The following is a 22124-nucleotide window of genomic DNA, read 5'->3' as shown; positions in this document are numbered from 1 at the left end:
TCCAGTGCTCCAGGGTTGGGGTAGGTTCAGGGGGGGGGGGGGCAGTTCTTCCCCCCCCCCGTAGGTGACCAATCATAACGTTACTCTAGGTTGCAGTTGATGATGCTCTATCATGTTCAGTATGAAATCAGTTCATCTTTATGTCCAGTTGTAACTACATGTACCTTTTAGAGCACACAAGGCATTTCAAGGAATTATTTCATGCAAGGCTCCCATTTACCTCACATGGGTTGAGAGTGTCCTATGCAGATTATTGCCTCGTCCAAGGGCATTAGTGCTATATCAGTTAAAGACATATATTCAGATTTAGAGAGGGAGGAAGGAACAGGAGAGGATTATTCTTGATACCCATAAAACCACATCGCTATTTCTATACCTTCATCAGATACTAACACACATCTAGAATAATGCTTTCATGTAGTAACAACCTTCTAAGGTTAGATTTTGATCTCCCTACTAGAAGGTCATTATAAGCATTCTGTATATTGTCAAGTGCATTTATGGCCTTTCTTGGTTTGTCATCTGATCAAAATCAGGGGAGCATTTCATGAAACACAAACTGTTATAAGCTACTGAAATCCATGCTTCTGATTGGCTCAGAGCAAACCACTCGGTGAATCTCACGGACTGAATACTTTGTGAAACACTCCCAGGGAGCTTTTTACCTTGGTCAATGTTGCAAATTGAATAATCACATCAGACGTGCTTGCCTCGCGTTTGTTTTGATGGAAATTCTGTGAAAAGCCGTCCCTGAGCTGTAAGTCCATATCTTATCAAGACAACCACAGGTTGCTATATGTACTCACACACACACCAAATCTGAAGATTGTATTATTGACCTCCATGGAAAGGTGGATAATTAAGATCCCAAGTTTACAAAAAGGTATTTGAATTGTATTACAGGTCAGTAGGCCTAGATTGCATGTTCAGTGCCAGAAGGGCATAAAAGTGGGATAAATGAAGGGGGTAGTTTAGGCTAAAAGGCATGTTTATCTGACTGCATTTGGCCCAGTGGCAGTGAATTTGATCATGAAACCTTTAACTTCTTTTAAGTTTGATCAGGATTTAAATTTGATACTTTAAAGTTTGGCTCAATAATTATTTTAAAAATTTGAATTTGATCATTTTACTATTTAATTCATGTGAAAACCATCAATTTGAGTTAAACATTATCTTTTAAAAATATATTTTCAAGGTTTAATTGAATTTTCCTTTAAAATTTGTAAAACAATTAAAAGAGTACAATATTATATCCTATTTTGTTATTGTTCACATGTTAATATGTTAAAAACTGAACTTGAGGTCTTGAAGAAAAATGATAGAAATTCATGCTCAGATTAATTAACTTGAAAGTGAAAAGGGCAATCGATTAATGTATGTAAAAAGGACAAAGTAAAAACCACTGGCAACTCCATCATTACATGAGATTAAAAAGCATCCAAATATTGATATATTTTCACACAGATTCAGGTAAATATTAGCAAGGAACATTCATCTTGATTTGATATCATGCCGTTCATTCTCCGCATGGAAACCAATGCCGATAGCTGAATACATACAGTGAATGCGGGAGAGAAAACAGCAGGGAAAATTCATTTTGCCCTTTTGCTTGCATAGCATGTTAAATTCACATCATGCACTCAACAAAATATGCTACGCAGATATCGAATGCCTCAGTACTGCTGATAATACCGGGGATTTGTGTATGTGTGTAGCGGGAGAGGGGAGAGGGATGAAGATGGAGAGAGAGAAGGGGAGAAAGAGAGAGATTTTATAGAGAAGGGAGAGGGAGGAGAAGATTCAGATTAAAATGAAATAAATGGAAGATGAAATGAGATGAATAGGAAAGAGAGAACGACATATTCAAGTACAAGGATAGGTAAAGGAAGAAGGTAGACTTGTAAAAGAATGAGACAGAGAAAGGTGGAAGGACTAAAAGATAAGGGGGGGGGATGATATTTATAAGGGTATTTTAAATCTATTTTTATATATACAGCCTTAACATTTTACAGAATACAGAGAGGTTTGTGGAGAATTTAGAGGTAGAAAATAATGTAAAAGAAGGAACCGATTGAGAGAGGAAAACGGATACAAAATTAGATTAATTTGGATATGTTCATAGAGGTATAGATATAGAGGATCAGTGAAAGAGGGGAAAGGGAGATAGAGATGGGGGGTAGATAAATGGAGAAAACAGAGAAAGAGAGCGGAGGGGGAATGAGGAAAAGAACAGGAGGGATTTAGGAGAAGGAGGAGAACATTAATAGGTGGTTTATGCAGGGAAGTCGTATGCAGTGCACGCATCTTCAATCAGTATGTGCGGGTAGCAATTCATAAGCGAGGAAGGCAAGGCCAAACCAGCTACTACACTACTACCGTGATCCCCTTACATCGCCCGTGTACCGTCTCAAATCATCGCAAGATTAGATCATGAAAAGCTCTCCGCTTGGCCAGTAATCAATCCTAATTTCCATCATGGGCATAAATTGAATAAGACCATAGTGGCGTACAAAAAAGGACATGAAATCCATGCTAATATTCAAGGACGGGGTTAGGGGAGCCGATTTTTTTATTTACAAAGTCAACGGAGCCAAGTGCAGCGTTAAAGACCAAATTTCCGCAGCAAATTATCTTTAGTCTTTCATGGTGCAAGTGGTTCTTACCCTTGAATGTTAAATAGATAATATGAATAAATGATGACCCACCCTGCCTTTTTTCTATACTGTTTAGAAAGTAGACTCGAAAAAGAAGCCAAGTTCGTGCTTAACAGAAAGTACTAACATAGGATTTTTTATTACATCATGTGATTTCAAAATGTTCTGTCCAGTTCGACTGGTCGAAACTTAAAAAAAGATTTTTTAGAGAAAATTTTAAATTTCGGTCTGGAATACTTCATAGTGTCACACTGCAAACCCAAGTATTATCTTTCCACTATGAGGGCCTTCCAAGATCATGTCAATTTAATTTTTTTTCAAGCAATTGATTTAAAAAAAACTATTTGTGTATTTTTTAAACAAACACAATTTGAATTTATAATTGGAATCAATGCTTAAGAAAAAAATACCATATATAGCAAGATCGTTTCACTCAGATGTATGTTGTGTAAGAAGAAAAAAGAAGAAAAAGAAAGAAAGTAATAGGAAATGTAGGAGAGGAAGAGGATCTGTATTTTACTTTTCTCTCTTTAATGATTAAATAAAAACATTCTTGAAGGCTGCTCTGGCATACATTTTCCGGCCTTTTGTATGTTTAAAAAGACACCTTCCATAATAAAGTAATGAATTATTGATACAACTTCTTTCGGAAATTCATTAAACACAACAAAACAAATGAACTGTGGGTAAGATTGTAGTAATTTCCATGGAAAAATAAATTGTTTGTATTATAAAATTACATATTTCAAGAATGAAAGAGAAGATGTCATTTTAAGTATAAATGCTAGAAACTTCATAGAAGCTTAAATTTAAATGAAGAGGAAATAAATTATAAATACATGCTGGAACATGTAATAAAAGTTGGCAATGCCTAAAAGACTTCTTGCCATATCAAGTTTTTATATCCATTTTTGTCTCACCTGCGAAGCAGAGTGAGACTATAGGCGCCGCTTTTCCGACGGCGGCGGCGGCGACGGCGGCGGCGGCGTCAACATCAAATCTTAACCTGAGGTTAAGTTTTTGAAATGACATCATAACTTAGAAAGTATATGGACCTAGTTCATGAAACTTGGCCATAAGGTTAATCAAGTATTACTGAACATCCTATTAAAGTTTCATGTCACATGACCAAGGTCAAAGGTCATTTAGGGTCAATGAACTTAGACCATGTTGGAGGAATCAACATCGAAATCTTAACCTGAGGTTAAGTTTTTGAAATGTCATCATAACTTGGAAAATATATGGACCTAGTTCATGAAACTTGGACATAAGGTTAATCAAGTATCACTGAATATCCTGCATCAGTTTCACGTCACATGACCAAGGTCAAAGGTCATTTAGGGTCAATGAACTTTGGCCGAATTGGGGATATCTGTTGAATTCCCATCATAACTTTGAAAGTTTATGGATATGATTCATGAAACTTGGACATAATAGTAATCAAGCATCACTGAATATTTTGTGCAAGTTTCAGGTCTCATGATTAAGGTCAAAGGTCATTTAGGGTCAATGAACTTTGGCCGAATCGGGGGTATCTGTTGAATTACCATCATAACTTTGAAAGTTTATTAGTCTAGTTCATTAAACTTGGACATATGAGTAATCAAATATCACTGAACATCCTGTGCGCGTTTCAGGTCACATGACCAAGGTCAAAGGTCAATGAACTTTGGCCGAATTGGGTTTATCTGTTGAATTACCATCAAAACTATGAAAGTTAATGGATTTTATTCATGAAACTTGTACATAAGAGTAATCAAGTATCACTGAACATCCTGTGCGAGTTTCAGGTCACATGATCAAGGTCAAAGGTCATGTATGGTCAATGAACTTTGGCCATGTTGGGGTTTTTTGTTGAATAACCATCATATCTCTCTAAGTTTATTGGTCTCGTTCATAAAAAGTGGACATAAGAGTAACCATGTATCACTGAACATCTTGTGCGAGTTAGAGTAGTATTCAAAGTCAGCACTGCTGCTATATTGAACCGCGTGATGCAGGTGAGACGGCCAGAGGCATTCCACTTGTTTTTACTTGTCATCCTTGTTTCAGTCTATAAGTAGGGTCACAATATTCAACTCCTGTTTTGCAAAGTAAAAAAATTCAAATATTGTGTGCTTTTACGCATTTTTAATCGGTGTGAATTTCCTTGGGTTTAGAAACATATGGCAGATTTTATACAATATCACTTAAAGAATTTCTCTGACATTTACAATGTGCAGGCTTTAATCTAGAGGTTGATTTTTATAGTGTAGGCCTTCTGTGTAATGTTAAATCATATTCATTTCAAAATTTGTTTCTATGCTTTATTACTTTCTACACAATTTTTTCCATCTTGAGTACTTTAATACACATTAAACACAAATTTTGAGGAAAGGCTCTTTTTATTCATGAATATTTAATATATTTCTTGGAAACATAAAGCAGCGTTAAAGGTTGAACAGAAATAGAGTACCTGTCCATCCTTCTCTTCTGCAGTGTAGTCGGAAAGATTGGACTTAGGAACATTTATTACTTATTCCAAAAATGACATTCAAATACTAAAACTGAGTGGGTTCGTTGCGTTGACTCCCCACTCTTTCTGAGAAGCAACCGTGCTGACTTTTCTCCAAGCGTCCTAGAAATAATTCAAGTTCTGTCGCACGCCAACTCTCGTAGTAATCCAAAGAGGATATCCTCCAGTTTTCCAGGATGGTTAAATTTAGCTTGGTTACAAACAAATATGGATTACAGTGAAGTTTATAATAATATCTTGATTGTGAGGAAGGCCGTAGTTAATGATTATGCAATAAAGAGAAAAGTCATTGTGGGTTATGTCAAATTATACAAAGTATCTTTAAATGCTGTTAAACCATCAGTAGAAATACTTTCAGTAAAGATACTATTTTCTTAGAAATAACCAGTAGGCATTGTAGAGATTGACCGGTGTGTTGGCTCAGTGGGTAGAGCGTCCGTCTCACAACCGGGAGGTCGGGGGTTCAAACCCGGCCGCATCAGACCAAAAGACGTTAAAAGATGGGAGTTGCTGCTACCCTGTTTGGCGTTCAACAATTAAAGGCATAGAGCCTCGTCGATCTGGCGCTGCACAGCAGCTGCCGGGCCCACGATCAATTGGGCAAAACAAATTTTCGGAGTATTTCATTTCTGGTATCTATTTCAAAAAAAAAGAAAAAAGAAATATGGATTATGATATTTAGCCATATAATATTACTGAAACTGAACCACATGCACACCATTGAAGGTTCGTTTCATTTTTTTTCTGACAATGATTATGAAACACTCATGCTCTTTGTTTCAAGTGGATAATTTCCCCCTTCACCTTCATCTGGTAGATAAAGAGCTTTCATACACAAAAAAGATTTTTATACTAAAATGCAGGAACACTACCATAGGTTTAGCTCACTGACAATTCAGACATGTATACATACATGACTGAATGATATATCTGGACTGAAGAGGAATAGTATACAAATAATGCACGTAAGCGCGTGCATGTAGGGCCATATAATGAACGATGTGCGAGAAGAGCCAATGGATATACCGCACCGAGGTCCACAGGACCGAGTGCGGTATATCCATTTGGCGAATCGAGCATAGAGTTCATTATTTAGGTCCTCTATGCACAAGAATGCGTGCATTGTTTTATACAACCCCCTATTTTACTGAGTTGCCCCCAATGCTATATTTTATCTAAATTCTAGATAATTCCAGACCTTGCACTATCCTGCACTCTGACGTCAGAGTGCAGGATAGTGCATTTTGGATGCAATAGTGCAATCCGCTGAATATCATGTGATCCGATTTGGACCAATCAGATTAGAGAACATTATTGGGAGTTGTATAGCACTGAATGCAAATACATAGTTTTCCATCAAACGGTTGTCATGGTCCCTTCTGTCCCCCTTTCCATATTGGTGCAAGAGCTCATGCTAACCCCACCCAGTTATACTGGAACTGTTCTCTGTTTGCAATGCATACAAGCATTCAAGCAAAGATGATCCATTTTGAAGTAATAGATGCTGTTTTGGTATAGTTTTACCATTTTTATAAAAATTATTTGTGTCTGAAGTTGGAAAAAGAGAGAGAGGGAGCAAGAAAGCGATTGGAGAAAGAGAGTAAACAAGAGAGATTGTAAAATATTTATTCATTGTTACAGTGATTTCATATCTACTGCTGTAGTTAAAGGGGAAAAAACAGTCAACAACCATTTTCTTTTTTTAGGAGGTCAAACTGATTGGTATACGTAATACATGGTCTAAAAAAAGAATGAAAAAGTGTTTGTAGGAATGCTTTCCCAAAATAAGCTTGTTTTGTTATTGCAAGAATTTGTTTTATTGTACCCAAGAAATTTGATAATATGCTCCCTTAAACAAACTTATCTTGTTACCAAGTAGTATATGTGGAGTGAGTATACATGAAAAGAGTGATATATGCTGGGTTAATTTGTTGGTCCTCTTTTGGGGTTCAGTAATTTGCTTTAAAGTCATACTGACAAATCATAAGAGTGAAATTAGTTAATTTCTTTCCTTTTTTTTTTGGAGTTTCCCTTTTTACCGAAAAGCTTTCACCAGACTCTTCGATCCAATTAAGAATGCTAAAAATAAGAGAAAACAAGAAAAATAACAGTCGCAACAAGTGTGAAACATGAAAAAATATTTTAGTGTATATTATGACATGCCTGTACTTTGGAAAGTCAAGCATTTTGAAAATTGGTTTTACAAATATTCTGATTCTAAACTGAATAGTTCTATAGCACCTGATACAAAGCGCTTTGAGATGCCATCCCTGGACAGCATCATTATCATTCAAACAACCAGGCAGTGGCAGTTTGATGATGATTGAATTTTTTAAAGATGAAAGATCGAGCTCAATACATCGATAGTCAAGGATATGTTAAGTTGAGATATGGATACTACATGGTGTATACATTTGAAGCACTTGTATTGTTTATTAGTGGAGTGTAATGCAGGACTCTTAACAGGTCCTTGGGGGCTAAATAATTCACATCTGGCACCCAGTTAGAGAGTCTAGTTGAGAATCAATAGTCAACTCAATCAGATCTCTCTCCCATCCTTATTCTTTATTTCTCCCCTCTCTCTGTTTCTATTTCTCACTCTCTCTTTCTCTCCATTTCCCACTCTTTCATCTTCTCCCTCGTTCTTTCTCTTGCTCTTCTCCCCTCTCTCTGTTTCTGTTTCTCTCTCCCTCCCTTTCTCCATCGCTATGTTGCTTTTTCCTTCCCTTGTCTCTTTTCTCTCTTGCTCTTCTCCTTTCTCCCTTCCTCCCCTCATTCTGTTCTTTCCTCTATTTCTCTTCACTACCCCCCCTTACCCCTCTTCTCCTCTTTTTAAAAAAATTCTCTCTCCAACCCTATTTCCCTTTCTCTCCCTTTTCCTTCCCCTCTCTCCTATCTATATATCTCTATGCACCCCCCTCTATCCCTTCCGATCAGGACTACCCCCCTCTCTCCCCCATCTCCCCCCATCTCCCCCTCTCTCCCTCTCTCTCTGCCTCTGCATGCTCAGATCAATACCACTATATATGGATTTTTTTCCCCCATTGCCAGTCCAATGGGGTATCATCGTCCGACTGACTTTTTCGGCAGACCGGGGGAAATTTGTGTGCGTGTGCTCATTCGTAAATGTCGTGAATGCATGAAATATGCATGTTTTGCTCAACGTATGGGTTTGGGCATATAGGAATGGCTAGTTCTGTGTAGAAACCTATGCAGTGAGAAGAAAGATTCTTTTACCCCTGTAGCATACATGCACCTGTTTATTCTAAAAGGGATATGGGTATCTTGGAAAGAAGTGCTCAAATATAATCCTTTCTTTCCTTTGTGTAGTGTTGTTAAAAACGGCATTCTGGATTATTTTTTACCACTCTTCTGTTATTATTTGAATGCATGACTATTTGAATACAATGCGCATCTCAATTTATTGATTTTTAGTTAACATGTTTTGAATTTCTTATGTGCTTCTAATGTACATGTATATATGCCATACATTGTGTAAATATCATTGCACAATTCAGAATTATTTGCTATTGTAATAATGTGATGTGATATTGTATCTCTGTAAAAATGTAATTTGTAACTGCTTGTTTCCGATTTTGATGAATAAAAAAAATACAATTTTTATTAAGTGAACGTTTATACAAAGTATATAGTACAGTATTTATGGAAGATATAATTATCTTGGTCAAAAAAATGGTCATAAAATGGAAACGTGTGCCTTTAAGAAATCAGATGAGTTTAAAAATCAATTTGAATTGGGGGACTTTTTTTGTTGAAAATATGAATTTGCTCAATTTTCTTTTTGAGCTAAGGATAAAAGCATTTTTTGATAGCTTCAATTTAACTGAATTTAATCATCACTTTTAATCTTCGGTATAAGCAAGAGAGAGTGAGAGAGAGTCAGGGGGGGGGGTCAAATCATTACATTGATTGTCATGCAGCTTCTTGTCAGTCTCTTATTTGACAACTCTTATCAAAAGACGTTAGCAAATGTATAATCCTTGGAATTCAGACATCTCCAATTTATGATGTCTCCTGTAGTGCCTTATAAATTGTACGTCAATTCAAGTTTGACCATGAAGAGGCGAGCATCGTTTGCGGACAGTCCGATCATGTAAACAGAAAGGTGTAAGTCAGATATTGACATTGGGAGCGAAATTGAGGCTTGGGCATTTATCGTTGGAAGGATATATTCTAAAACTAATAAACAAACGCAAGATAGCAGCTATAGCATTGATGAAGAGCCATCTATTATTTGTATTGCCGCCTCCTCCCCCCCTTATCATCGGGGAAGAGCTACCTTGTATTGTGTGAGGCAACGCGATACGTTACATGCGCCTCCACGCGCCGTTGTGGTGGGTAGTCACAGGATACTGTGGCAATTATTAGATTGGGCATGTGTTGGGTGATCACACCATATTCTATGTGTGGGACTTAATGAACCTGTATTGTGCATGCATGGTTAACACTGTGACTGCAATATTAGATTGGGCTCGAGACTGACAGTGAGCGAGAACAAATCGAGTCGTCTCATCGTGCTTGATTGAATCATGTGACCTGGACAGCGTCCTAGCCGACAGTTCTTATTTTGCAGTAGAAAATTTATATTTCCTTTTGTTATGGCACTACGTTTATGGAAAGTAGAATAAATTAGATTTACTGATATAAATGTGTTTGGTTTTTACTCTTTTATCTGATTTTGATGATATTTTTTTATTAAGTAGTTTAGTAAAAAACATTGATAAATTGGCTGGACTTTTATTCCCATATCTGATTCTAGTGACATTTGTTAATGAAATACTTTATTAATTCTCTCTCTTTGTCTCCTTGATGTTTTTATCATTTTGCTTGTCGTTTATTGTTTAATGACAACACATGCAAATCTATGTCCATGTCTCTTCTGACAAATATTTTATCTTCATGTTGTTTTTTGTTTTCCCTCCATTTCTACTCCATTAAAAACACTGATGCTTTCCTATTTTTTTCCCCATTTTCTTTGTCATTATTCTCTCATTCTTTTCTAATGCAATTGGTATTTGTTTATGGGTGCTTAAAAAATTCTTTATTATTTTCAAATTTAATTATGATTGAAACCTGTGGTGATTTTATTATTATTTATTGATTTTATTATCTTTTTTTTTTTTGGGGGGGGCAATTTACACCATCTTCTGTTGTTGGCTTTTCTTTGTTTCTACTATTTAAGTCTTTTTTTCCTTTTTCACCGTAACCAAATGACCAATTTCATTAAATTCCCTCCATCTTCTTGTTCTCTTTATTCTCTCTGATGACTCAATTTTAGTTATATTTTCATGGATCGTGCTCTTCTAGCCCGCTCATCTTCTCTCTAAATTCCTCCTAGATGAGCCTTTCCCTCTACCTGTTGGCACAGGGTGATGTCTTAATGGAAAGCTAGCCTCCTCAATCTTCAATCTCTTGTTGTTTACCGTCCGCTCTGCGTCTTGTCTGCTTCTTGAGGAAGCTGACAGTTGCCCCTTTCTTTATCGAGATCAAGATGTAGTCCTGCCCTTGGCAGACTCTGTGAGACCGTTCCCACTATACTTTCTAAAACTGGTTTACTTGAAACCGGTTTGGCTTAGAAGATCGTTTTGCTAGCGTTCCCATTTGATCACCCGAAAGTGGTTTTCAAAACCACTTCACATAAATCCGTTTTGTTGCAATGGGAACACTCTTGGTGGGGTGACATGTTTCGCACAAAATTTGAAACTGGTGCGTAGTTATTCCACATGCAGTGTGTGTAACAGTGTGCTCGAAATGTGCGAAGATTGATTCCCGAAGAACAGTTGTGTCCTCAAGCTAATACGGTAGTGAGAACAGTGTCTATTTCTCTACCAAATGCAAGTGTTACCCACTTCTATGATTTGGGGTGTCAAGAATCTTTTTGTCGCTAATTGATGATGGGGATTCCAAAACTGTTAGGAAAAGCCAGAATAATGTTCACCTTATTCTAAGTATAAGATAAATCTAGTTTTTAGCTACCGAAAGATAGTTGTATCCCAATACAATTGTCACTATTACAATTACACACACAAAAATTTTACACTCGTGATTATTTAGTCAAAAGGTTACATGCTTAATTGATTGTGTAAATTAATATCCATTAAACAGCAAGTTTTTCATGGGTAAATAATCATGCACAAACTACATAAAATTTAGACATTTGGGTATTATCATACCCAACCCAACAAACATACGTTCCTTCTTTATCCGTACTTCTTATTTTCAGAGTGAGAGAGAGAGAGAGATTAGATGATAAAGTTGTCAGCTACTCCATTGCCAGGACAGTGTTTGCATTTTGGATCAACAGACGGCTTCCCGAGACTGTAGCGGGCAAGCCAAAATAGGGAGAAATTGGAGACTTTTGACTTTTAGAGAGTGACCTCTAGTTTTGGGAGCCAAGATGAGGTGAAATCTATTGATCTTCCATGAAGAGGACATCATCAGTCCGGGTGGATTGGGAGATGAGAGCAAGAGATGGAAGGAGAAAGAAAGAGAGAGAGAAGTGAAGAGGGATGAGGGTATAAGATAGGCTATAGAGTAGAAAATGAAGAGAAACAGATAGAGACAGTCAGACAGACATAGACTGAAAAGAGAGAGAGAAAGACAGAAATGGAGACAGAGATAAAGCGAAAGCAAGAGAATGAGAGAAGCAAAATGAAAATAAAGCTCTAGAAAGCTTGAGTCAAGAAGAAGGGGGGGGGGGAAGCCTCATGATGAGAAGGATAAGAGGGGAAGAGATGGAGGAAAAGAAGAAAATCAGTAGGAAATGGTGTCTTGGGCATATTCCTGGGCATTGTTAAGCGCTGTTTTTCAAAATCATAATTTGTTGTTGCGATTTAAGCAAATGTAGGCCTTCTTTCTATCATCTACTGTAGATCTGAACACATTCAGAATGGTAATCTGGGTAGTTTTGAGTATTGCTGACAATCCCATTGAGTGATATGGTCTGAATTCTGAAATCGGTAGTTTGTCTTAAAACTTGGGGTGTGTTCAATGTTGATTTCCAAGACACTGAATGCAAACACGATTAGCGGTGCACCGTTCAGTGTCGAAAATATAAAGCCGTTTATATGTTGATCGTTTTAAAATTTCCTGTTTTTGTTAGCGCAAAGGTCAGTCCTGGCACCTGTTTGTGTAGGCTTCCACTGCGACAGCAAATAAAAAGACGTTTCAAAACGCATTTAGCTGATCGCATGTACAAACGCGTCTTTTTCAACGTTCAAATTTTCCTCTGAATCGTGATTTGAAGACGTTAACGTTTACAACTGGGAATGGAGGACATTGAACACACCCTTTGTTTCCATTATATCTGCGTTTAGTAATCACGTTTTCAATCATGATCCATGTTGCCATTTTAAATTGGAAACCGACATTGAATACACCCTAAGCTAAAATAATGGATTGTCAAATGATCCCAAGCTTTGTTTACATTGTATATTTCCTATATATGATTATAGCATCTCAATAAAGATATGCACACCAAAGTCAGTGTCAAAGACTTTGAAACTGACTATAGTCAGTTTTATGACTATAGTTTTCTTGTGGTTAAAAATTTTGAGCTTAAAATCCACTAAGTGGGACTATGGACATAAGATTACCTTGCAGGATTTTTCAATTTTCGTGCTAAGATTCATCTGCCTGTGATCTAACAATATTGTTGCATTATGACACTGCCGTGTATGTTTTCAATTCATAATTACTCCACTGGTGTAGTGCTGTCTCGGGGCGAATAACCATAACGGAGATGACTTCATTGCTGTGCTACATGCATATTGAGTGGGAACAGATTGTTGCTTTGCCAAAAGCCAGAGCCCCGTCTTACAAAGAGTTGCACTTGATCTGATCAACCACAACTATGGAAAACGCCAGCAATGTCAACATCTCAAATACATGTTTATTCAAATTACTTTCTAGATATGATTTATATTCATACATTCATTGTTCTCTTGAAGATTCAGTGTGATTCACTATGTTTACTGAAGAGACTGTGCACATTTCCTGTTGAAAGAATTATGGTATGGATGGATTTCCATATAGTTGATTGATTGGATCAATCGTAACTCTTTGTAAGACAGGGCCTGGGTCTCTTAAAAATAGCGTCGCAAGCCCACTTACGGCACCCAATAGCATTAGAGTGAATCAATAGATGCACTAAGCCCCACAATGCTACAGATGTATAGTTTTATAAAGGGAAGTAGTTATACATCCAACGCCCACCCCAAAGCCATGTTTAGGCCATGAATTATACATGATAGTGTGGTTTGTGCGGAGTGGTTTGGTTAGAGAAGGGGGAGGATAGACACTGTTCTCACTATTGTCCCAAAACTAGTTTACTGGAAGCTAGTTTAACATGTAATGAGAACTGTCGCAGTGATCTTGGAAGTGATCTTGCAAACCGGTTCAGAAAACCACCCCACGCTTTGCCTCGTTAAACTGGTTTTAGCGTAAGTGAGGACACAACCGTTCTTCAGGAAGCGATCTTCGCAATGCGGCGTGTGGAGAATGCCTACGCTGCGATATCAAATTTCGCACGGAACTGAGAGCGTACCCACAGCAACCAGATTGCTTTCCGTGAAGCAGTTTTTTAAACCATGTTTAAGTGATCAAATGGGAACGCTAGCAAAGTGATCTTCCAAACTGGTTTCCTAACTCAGTTTCCAGTAAACTAGTTCTTAGGTTTGTACTGGGAACTGTGTCGTATAGTTCCTAGAAAATAGAGGGCTTAAAAAACGAAACGTGAAGCTACAAACATTGTTCTCTTTTAGTTTAAAGGTAAATGCTAGTTTTGGTAACGATATCAAAATGAGTTCGTACAGAATCCAATGAAATGACCACCAAAGTGTCTGTTTGTATAAATAAAACGCATGTGCCAAAGAATTCTGGAAGAAATTGTGTAATTGCTGAGAAATCAGCAAATAAGCACAGGAATCGGGTAGGGCGTCGGGCCCGACGCCCTAAGCAATAATTATACATTGTCCCACGTGCGCTTATCTGTGTTGGGGATCTTCGGTGTGAACATTTTTCAGCGTAGATTTCAAGATTTCACAAAGTTCAGTTAATGTAACTGTACCAGATCTAGATCCTCGATGATATACTGACAATTAAGCCTTGTTTTACAGACTTTCTCATGAAATCAGTGTTTACTGCAACTACTGGAATTTCTCTTTAAACCTCACACTGGCCATTGATTTTACTCATTTGATGAAGCTCTCAGCCTGTCATACATTTTAATTGTAGGAGAATAGTCTATGAAAATCTATGTTATGCTTTTCATAAGTGTATGATGCATCATACTTTGATTCTGAAACTTTTGCTCTAAGTTGCTTTGCTTCTTCTGTTTCTGTTTATTTCACTCTATCTGTATGAGGCTGTTCTCATTACGCTTTCTAAAACTATTTTACTGGAAACTGATTCAGGAAACCAGTTTGGAATATTGCTTTGCTAGTGTTCTCACTTGATCACACGAAAGTGGTTTTCAAAATCACTTCATGTAAATCAGTCTTGTTGCTATGGAAACGCTCTCAGTGGGGTGACACATTTCCCACGAGATTCGAAACTGCAATGTAAGCATTCTACACCTGTTGTTCAGAACCAATAGGCATTGGATCAACAGGTGTCTGCATACCCCTTGACTATTGCATTCTGTAATTCCCATTGGGTGTGTATAGGAATATCCTGTAGGTTTGTATCGGTGCCACTGAACTTCTGCAAAACTGTTGACTACTGAATTCTTTAGTTCCCATTGGGTTTATACAGGAATTGCTGGTGGGTTTGTACAGGAGCCATCCATGTCCAGTAGGCAATGGACAAACTTGTCTGCAAAGCCTGTTGGCTTATGAATTCTGTAATTCTCATTGGGTGTATATAGGAACTGCCAGTAGGTTTGTATAGGTGCCATCGAAGTCCAGCAGTTTTCTGCAAACCTGTTGGCTACTGATTTCTTTAGTTCCCATTGGGTTTATACAGGAATTGCTGGTGGGTTTGTACTGGAGCAACCCTAGTCAAGTGGGCACTGGATCAACTTGTCTGCAAAATCAGTGACTAATGAATTCTTATTTCCCTATTGGGTCTATTTAGAAATTATTGGTAGGTTTGTTCAGGAGTCATCCAACCCAACTCTATGGGACAACTGGTGTCTGCAATCCCTTGTTGACTACTGACTTCCCATCAATTGAGTTTGTTCAGGAATTACTGGTAGTCATGTTCAGGAGCCACTCTAGTCCAGCACGCAATGGGTCAGCGTGTTTGCACACCCATTACTGCATTCTGTAATTCCTGTTGGGATTTACACAGGAATTACCAGAAGATTGGTTCAAGAGCAACCCAAAGACCAGCGGCAGTAGACCAACAGGTGTCTTTAAACCTGCAATGGTATCAGGAAGATGCTCGAATGCAACTTGTCACATCCTTTTCAAGTCTCTCTGCTTGCATGCACTACCGAAAGACCTTGTTCCTTCTCTCCGACAAAGTCTGCACCGTGTCCTAACCGTCAGGGATACTCTCCCTTCGTCATTCCCTCATCCATGCGGTGATGATGCGATGCCTAGCTGTGTGCGTTATCATTATCATCGCTTCAATTATCTAATGGAAGGGACGTTTCACTCCCATTTTCCTTTCAGGGGAACAACGAAAGCAAATAGAAAAAAAATCACCGCTACCAATTCCCACTCTTCTCACCTTTGTCATTGTGGAAGTGAATGGTATTGAGAGGAGATGGTAGGATGATGATGATGATATGATGGAGTGATTCTCCATTGGGCTTAATGTGTTATGATTGTATGTTAATAATCAAGCCTGTAAAGGGAGACAAGATGTTGTCATTCACTTTCCGTATACAACATGGAATATTCTTCAGTGATGTTGATGTTATTAGACATGGTGTCTCGGGTGCACCGGTATCACGAGCGGGAAGTTTTATGTTCGATCTCCAAGTGAGTCACAGTGAAGAATTGTTCAAGTAGGATGTTGAGCATTCCAGCTCAAGTGCTGAGCTATAATAAAGTTAATTTCAATATATTTCTTATTTTCAGTTTATAGTGAGGGTAATTATGATTAAAGTGCAACTGCAAAAATATTCATATGGGGTGATAATGCGAAAAATTGTGATAGTAGAATCTTGAATTTCTTTACTAGAGCAAGAAGTGAAAACGATATTATTAACATGAAAAAAATAAATGGTGAATATAATATCTGAAAATTAGATGTGTTACCCACATTTACAAATGGTTCACCAAGTATTTAACTTTGACAATGTTTCCTGAATTAAAGAAGACTACAGTATTTTCTGTATTTTATATGCATGTTACATCAATTGTTGAAAAATGAAAATATGATTTAAAATGACACCGGCAGAGCTGTCGGGTGTTCAAAGTGTTTATACGTCACTGTTAATCATGTTTGTGGTCCTCGATAGCGACTATATCACACTTGATTGGATAGAGGACCCAGGAAACAGGTCTATTACCGAATGGTTTGACAATCGGACAGTCTAAAAGATCATCAATTATGCAAATAGGTTAATCTTATCTCGGCATGTATTATTGAAGGAGGGCCATTGAAGAAGCATGGAGGATGCCTCATTTGGTATCAGACATGGAGAGTATTCACCATTTATATACGTTGATTGATGATCACGACGGGGATTTGAAGGGAGCAACCAGGGGAGGGGTAGAAGGGGAAGGGGATAAGAGAGGGGTGGAAGGCACTGATCTCTCCCCTAACTGGATATGCTGGGAGGGTCCTTTGTTTGAAGCCCGCGAGTTCTATTGTCCGCCATACCAGTTCCCCCAAAAGGAACGCGATCGCTCCATTAGCATGTGCATTGTGAGCGATACGCTAGCGGTCTGCACACTGAAGCACTCATTGCTTTTTATACAAAACTTCATATATTTAAGGTGCCAGAATTCGCAATTTTCTTGAAACCATGGTACTTTCCCAGTATACAATTCGGAAACATAATTTTGAAGGGGTTGGTGTTTTTCTCACCTACGGAAGAATGGATGAAATCCTTGACTTGTATATAGGGGTATTTTGGAGGTTTTCCAAATAACCATCTTAGGATCGATATGGCGAGGACTTTCTAGGTTATGAAGGCTTATAACACTGGGCTTGAACCCCCCTTTAATTTAAGTCTACCCCACCCCCCCCCAAAAAAAAAAAGTGTAACACCGAAAAATTCATCGTTTTCAAACGTTGAAAATGTAACTTTCATATTTTATTTCTGATTTTGATTAAATTTTGAGCATTATTGTGTGTTTTTCTCTCTATTCAAATAATCATTTTCATGAGGTGGACTCGCCCTTTAAAAACAAGTCCACATCCAACAAAAACTTGATTTGAATAAAAAGAAAAAAAATTCAACAAGCATAACCCTGAAAATTTCATCAAAATCGGATGTAATATGAAAGTTATGGCAGTTTAAAGTTTCGCTTCATTTCACAAAACAGTTATATGCTCATCTCGGTTGGTATAACGGCAAGGAGGTCCTAAACGTCAAATTCGTAAAAATTGAAATATTGTATAATTCAAACTGAAACACAAAAGAAATAGTGAGTAAAATCATCGACTCTCTCATTTGGATGTAACTGGCTCGTTCATATCACTATTTTTTTTTAATAAGCGAAACTTTGAAATGTCATAACTTTTTATTTTACATCAGATTTTAATGAAATTTTCAGCATTGTGCTTGTCTGATTTTTCTCTTTTGATTCAAATCAACATTTTTCTGAGGTGGACTTGACCTTCTCTCTCTCTCTTTCCTTCTGTCACATCGATCGACCCTCTTCAATTATCCTCTACCCAGTTTGTTCATATACACTGTAGGCAGCGGAAGCGGGGGGGGGGGGGGGGGGGGGTCCTGTACCCATAAATTTTAGGTGGGGGACAGACCCCCCAAAATTTATGTTGACAACTTTTTTTTTGTTCTTTTTGCTTGTCAATTTTTTTCCTGCATCCCCTTTAAATTCAGGTGGACCCCCCTAAAATCGTTGTGGTCCGCCCTGAAATTCTGGTTGATAACCCTTTTTTGATGCTTGTCAGATTATTTCTTTTGTTTTGCATCCCTTCCTAAATTTTAGGTCGATAACCTTTTTTTGCTTGTCAGATTATTTTTATTGCGTCACCCCCTAAATTTCTGGTTGATAACCCCCCCCCCCTTTTTTTTTGCTCCACCGAGACATTGAACATTCGGCATCTCAAAATAAGTTCTGTGAAATTTCTGAAGTCTGTTAATCCGTCTCTGTAGCTTAATGTCTTTTTTACGTACTTAAAAAAAAGAGTTCTTGGAAAAAATAATTCTATCTATTGTTGACAGAGAAATATCACAAATTCACACGCCACAAGTTACGAAAGCCCCCTAAAGTCCTAGTCATATACCGTACATGTACCTATAGCTTGTAATTTTCACAAATAAAAGATAAATAATTTTCAGAATACCTTGTAGATCCAGTCCTTGTCCCAAAAATCAGTCTATTTCGGTCAGGATCTATGCTTGCAAAAAATATTTTTTTTAACTCCTCCGAAACGGCAGATTTTCACAATACATGCTATACACGGTCAGTATTTTCGTGTCTCAGTCGTGATATTCTTCTGTCCAAACATGATTGATAAACTCATAAAACTTGGTGACATTTGTGAATATTAATAAACTGAATATTCATTTGAATCATGGTTTGAATTCATCACGCTTCCAGAGAAATCACAACAATCGATAACCCCCCCGGGGGGGCCACTTCCATTCACGAGTGGATACCATGCGCGACCATGGGGTCTCGAAAAGCACCCTAAACACGTAATTTCCATATTCTGAAAATGCACCCCTTAACAAGTATTGGCGTGTGAAACCCTACCCTTAACAAGTATTCGAAACAAAACGATATTCTTGGCAAATATTCCCTGAAATGAACCCCTAAACAAGTACAGGAATGTTTTATTGTTACGGGTCCTTCGGTCGTCGGCTTTACCTTATTTGATTTAGTACGACCCCACCTTCTACACCCGCGCAAATCGGACTCTAAACACGTAGTGTTGGGGCAAAAAGGACATCCTTTATAAGACATTTTAATTTTGTCTCATCATCCCCGCAAATTCGACCCTAAACACGTAATTTTCCTAGTGAAATAGATACCCTTTTTTCATTATTTTTGCGTTTTTGACACCCTTATCACGTTACGTACGTAACGTGCCCTATCGTGAAAAAGACATCCTTTTTACGTGTTTTTTTGGTCGCGCATGGTATCCACTCGTCAATGTAAGTGGCCCCCCCGGGTAACCCCCCCCCGGAGTTTTAAAGTTTTGGAAACTTGCTCTGGTAATTTAGAATTACCACACATGTATTTGAGCACATGGGACTACATAAAGTCTACAACTATGCAGTTCACCAACTTGTCTTATCTGTGAAAAGTAATCCCATTTTCTCTGTTTCCACGGTCGTCACAATAAGTGCAATTATACGTGGCACAGGACGACATCTTAAACTTTGTATCAGGTATAAATTCACATTGAAAAGTGCTGTTATAAGAGTTGATTTGGTAAGTATAATTAAGAATAGACACTATTGCCGTGTACCAGACTCTACTCCGATTTTGGCTTTTTGGGGGAACTCGGCGTGCGGAGGTACCAACTTCCGGTGCTTCAACACGGAATAGGCCAATCAGCGTTATTGTTCCCATCCAGGTAGGGGAGAGATCAGGGGTGGAAGGGGAGGGAAGTAAGCCATAAGGGGGACGGAAGGTGGAAGTGGCATAAGAGGTAGGAACAGAAGGGGTAAGAGAGTCAGGTGCAGAAATAGGGAAGGGGAATAATGGAGGGTCGTGGAAGGGGAAGGGAAGCAAGCCAGAAGGGGGAAGGGGCAGTTAGAGAAAGGGGCAGACTGGTAAAATGATGAGGTGTAGAAGGTGGGAGAGGAACTGAAGTATTTCTACTCCATCCTCATGTAATGTGACTGGGTTTTATTTAAAAAGGCCCATTTTGAGTTTTATATTCCCGTCGGTTGTTATTAAAGTTTGTTAGGTTTGCAATCGGCTGAATGCCACACCCTAGCTTTGTATTGTAACATACATTTTATTACTAATTCATTGCCCAGCTGAAAAAGGTTATTTGGTTGGCTGGCTGCATAAGACAACCAACAGGGTTTATTGGAAAACTGTCAGATTGTGTTGCTCATTTATGATTTGAGAAAATAATCTGGTGAGACACAGAGCCGGGTTGTGAATTATGGAGAATATGAGAAAACACCAGATATTGACATTTCAAGGGATACGATTATGCTGTATTTTGAGTGTCGGCTGTTAATTTGGATTTAAATGTCACTTTGTGATTATATAAAGTGAAGAAACATGCTTGCTAGTATAAGTGATAAAAAAACACAATTGTGCCTTGATGATAATTATTCTTTCCTACAAAGCACTTTGGCGTTAGTGTTATAGCTCCATGGGAGTGTTAGCTGAAGTAGCTGTCGTCTTGTCCTACCATATTGGAAGGGGGAGACTGGGAGAAAGCATGTTAATTGTAGCCCCATCGAGGTGTTGGCCGAAGTAGATGTCATGTTCCACCTGCTATGATATATTGATTGCTGTAGGTGACTGCAACATCTAATAAATGACAATGTGCTCAACTTTGTGTACATGGGGAGGGGGGCATTGTGGTTCCTAATTGACAACAACATCTTGCACAAAAGATGGAAAATAAATGACAATGTACTCCACTTTGTATACATAGGGAATTGTGGTCTGTTGGCTATGAATCTTTCCTTTCTAACAAAAGGTTATGGGTTCAAATCCCTATATTCTTCAGCAAGAAGTTCACACACATTTTGGTGCACTCAATCAAGGAGAGGTTCATGAACAGCAGTGGGAATTTGGTAGGATTTTTTCCTGGATGCACAGCGTGCTGGAAATGGTAATTCAAGCTGAATTTGGGGTTGTAGTGATTGTGGGCATGAAAATTGAATAATTCTAGACAGCCGCATATCAGTGCATTTGTGTTTGATCGGGCCAGGTGAATAGTTGTTGGTAAATGAGTGTGTTAGCCATTTTACAACCTTCATAGTTTGCTTCCAAACAGCCAATGATTTATAAAAGTTAGCTCATTTCAGCTGGGAAACAATTAGATAGCGAGTGCTTCTCAAAACAGCAGCTTGTATTGTTATTTTTTTAAGACAACTCATTTGAAAATGGAGGGTGGGGTCTAGAGAAAATTTGTGTTATGGCATAATTATTCAATCTTCTTTGGGTTAAGAATTTAGATTGTGCGATGACAAGCCACATTAATTCAATTCAATTCAAAGAGAAGAAAGGTTTTTAACCTGAAGCCACTTGTTATCTGATGGGGGTGTGCAAGTATAGCATTATCATTTCAAAGGTTGTGAAGACCTTTTAAAAAAATCTATGCTTATTTTCCCCATGGAATTAACATGCTTTAATATCATAGTATATGTCAATTGAAAAGTTGATTATCTTTTTAAGCATAAGGAATGTATTCTATCCATGTAATTCAATACTTTGTAGCATATGTAGGTATTGATCAGATGAAAATAAATGAAATATCAAAATATGTATTTATGGTAATGAATGGATGAAGGATTGAAGATGAAATCGTTGAAACAATAGGCCTGTATATATATTATCATACCATTTAGTTGTTTGGCCTTATTTAAACTTCTTCAAAAGAATGGATAAAGATATTCAAAGAGTCTTGCAAATGATTTAATGATAGATAACAATGCTTAATCAAGATGCCTTAAAATCGAGCAATTATGAATTTATCCCTGTTCCTTGATATTAATATCATAATCAGCACCCAGGCATCAATGTGTGCAGATAGCCAAGTAATGGGCTAATGGGGGAACTGCACATGGCAAATGTATATGCATTTTTTATGACACGCAGCGTGGTATAAATTATGCACGGTGGCAATAATCCCCGATACATAGCTTGGTG

The sequence above is a fragment of the Lytechinus variegatus genome, chromosome 18 (assembly GCF_018143015.1).
Source record: "Lytechinus variegatus isolate NC3 chromosome 18, Lvar_3.0, whole genome shotgun sequence".
Lineage (NCBI taxonomy): Eukaryota > Metazoa > Echinodermata > Echinoidea > Temnopleuroida > Toxopneustidae > Lytechinus > Lytechinus variegatus.
This window is presented reverse-complemented; position numbering follows the sequence as displayed.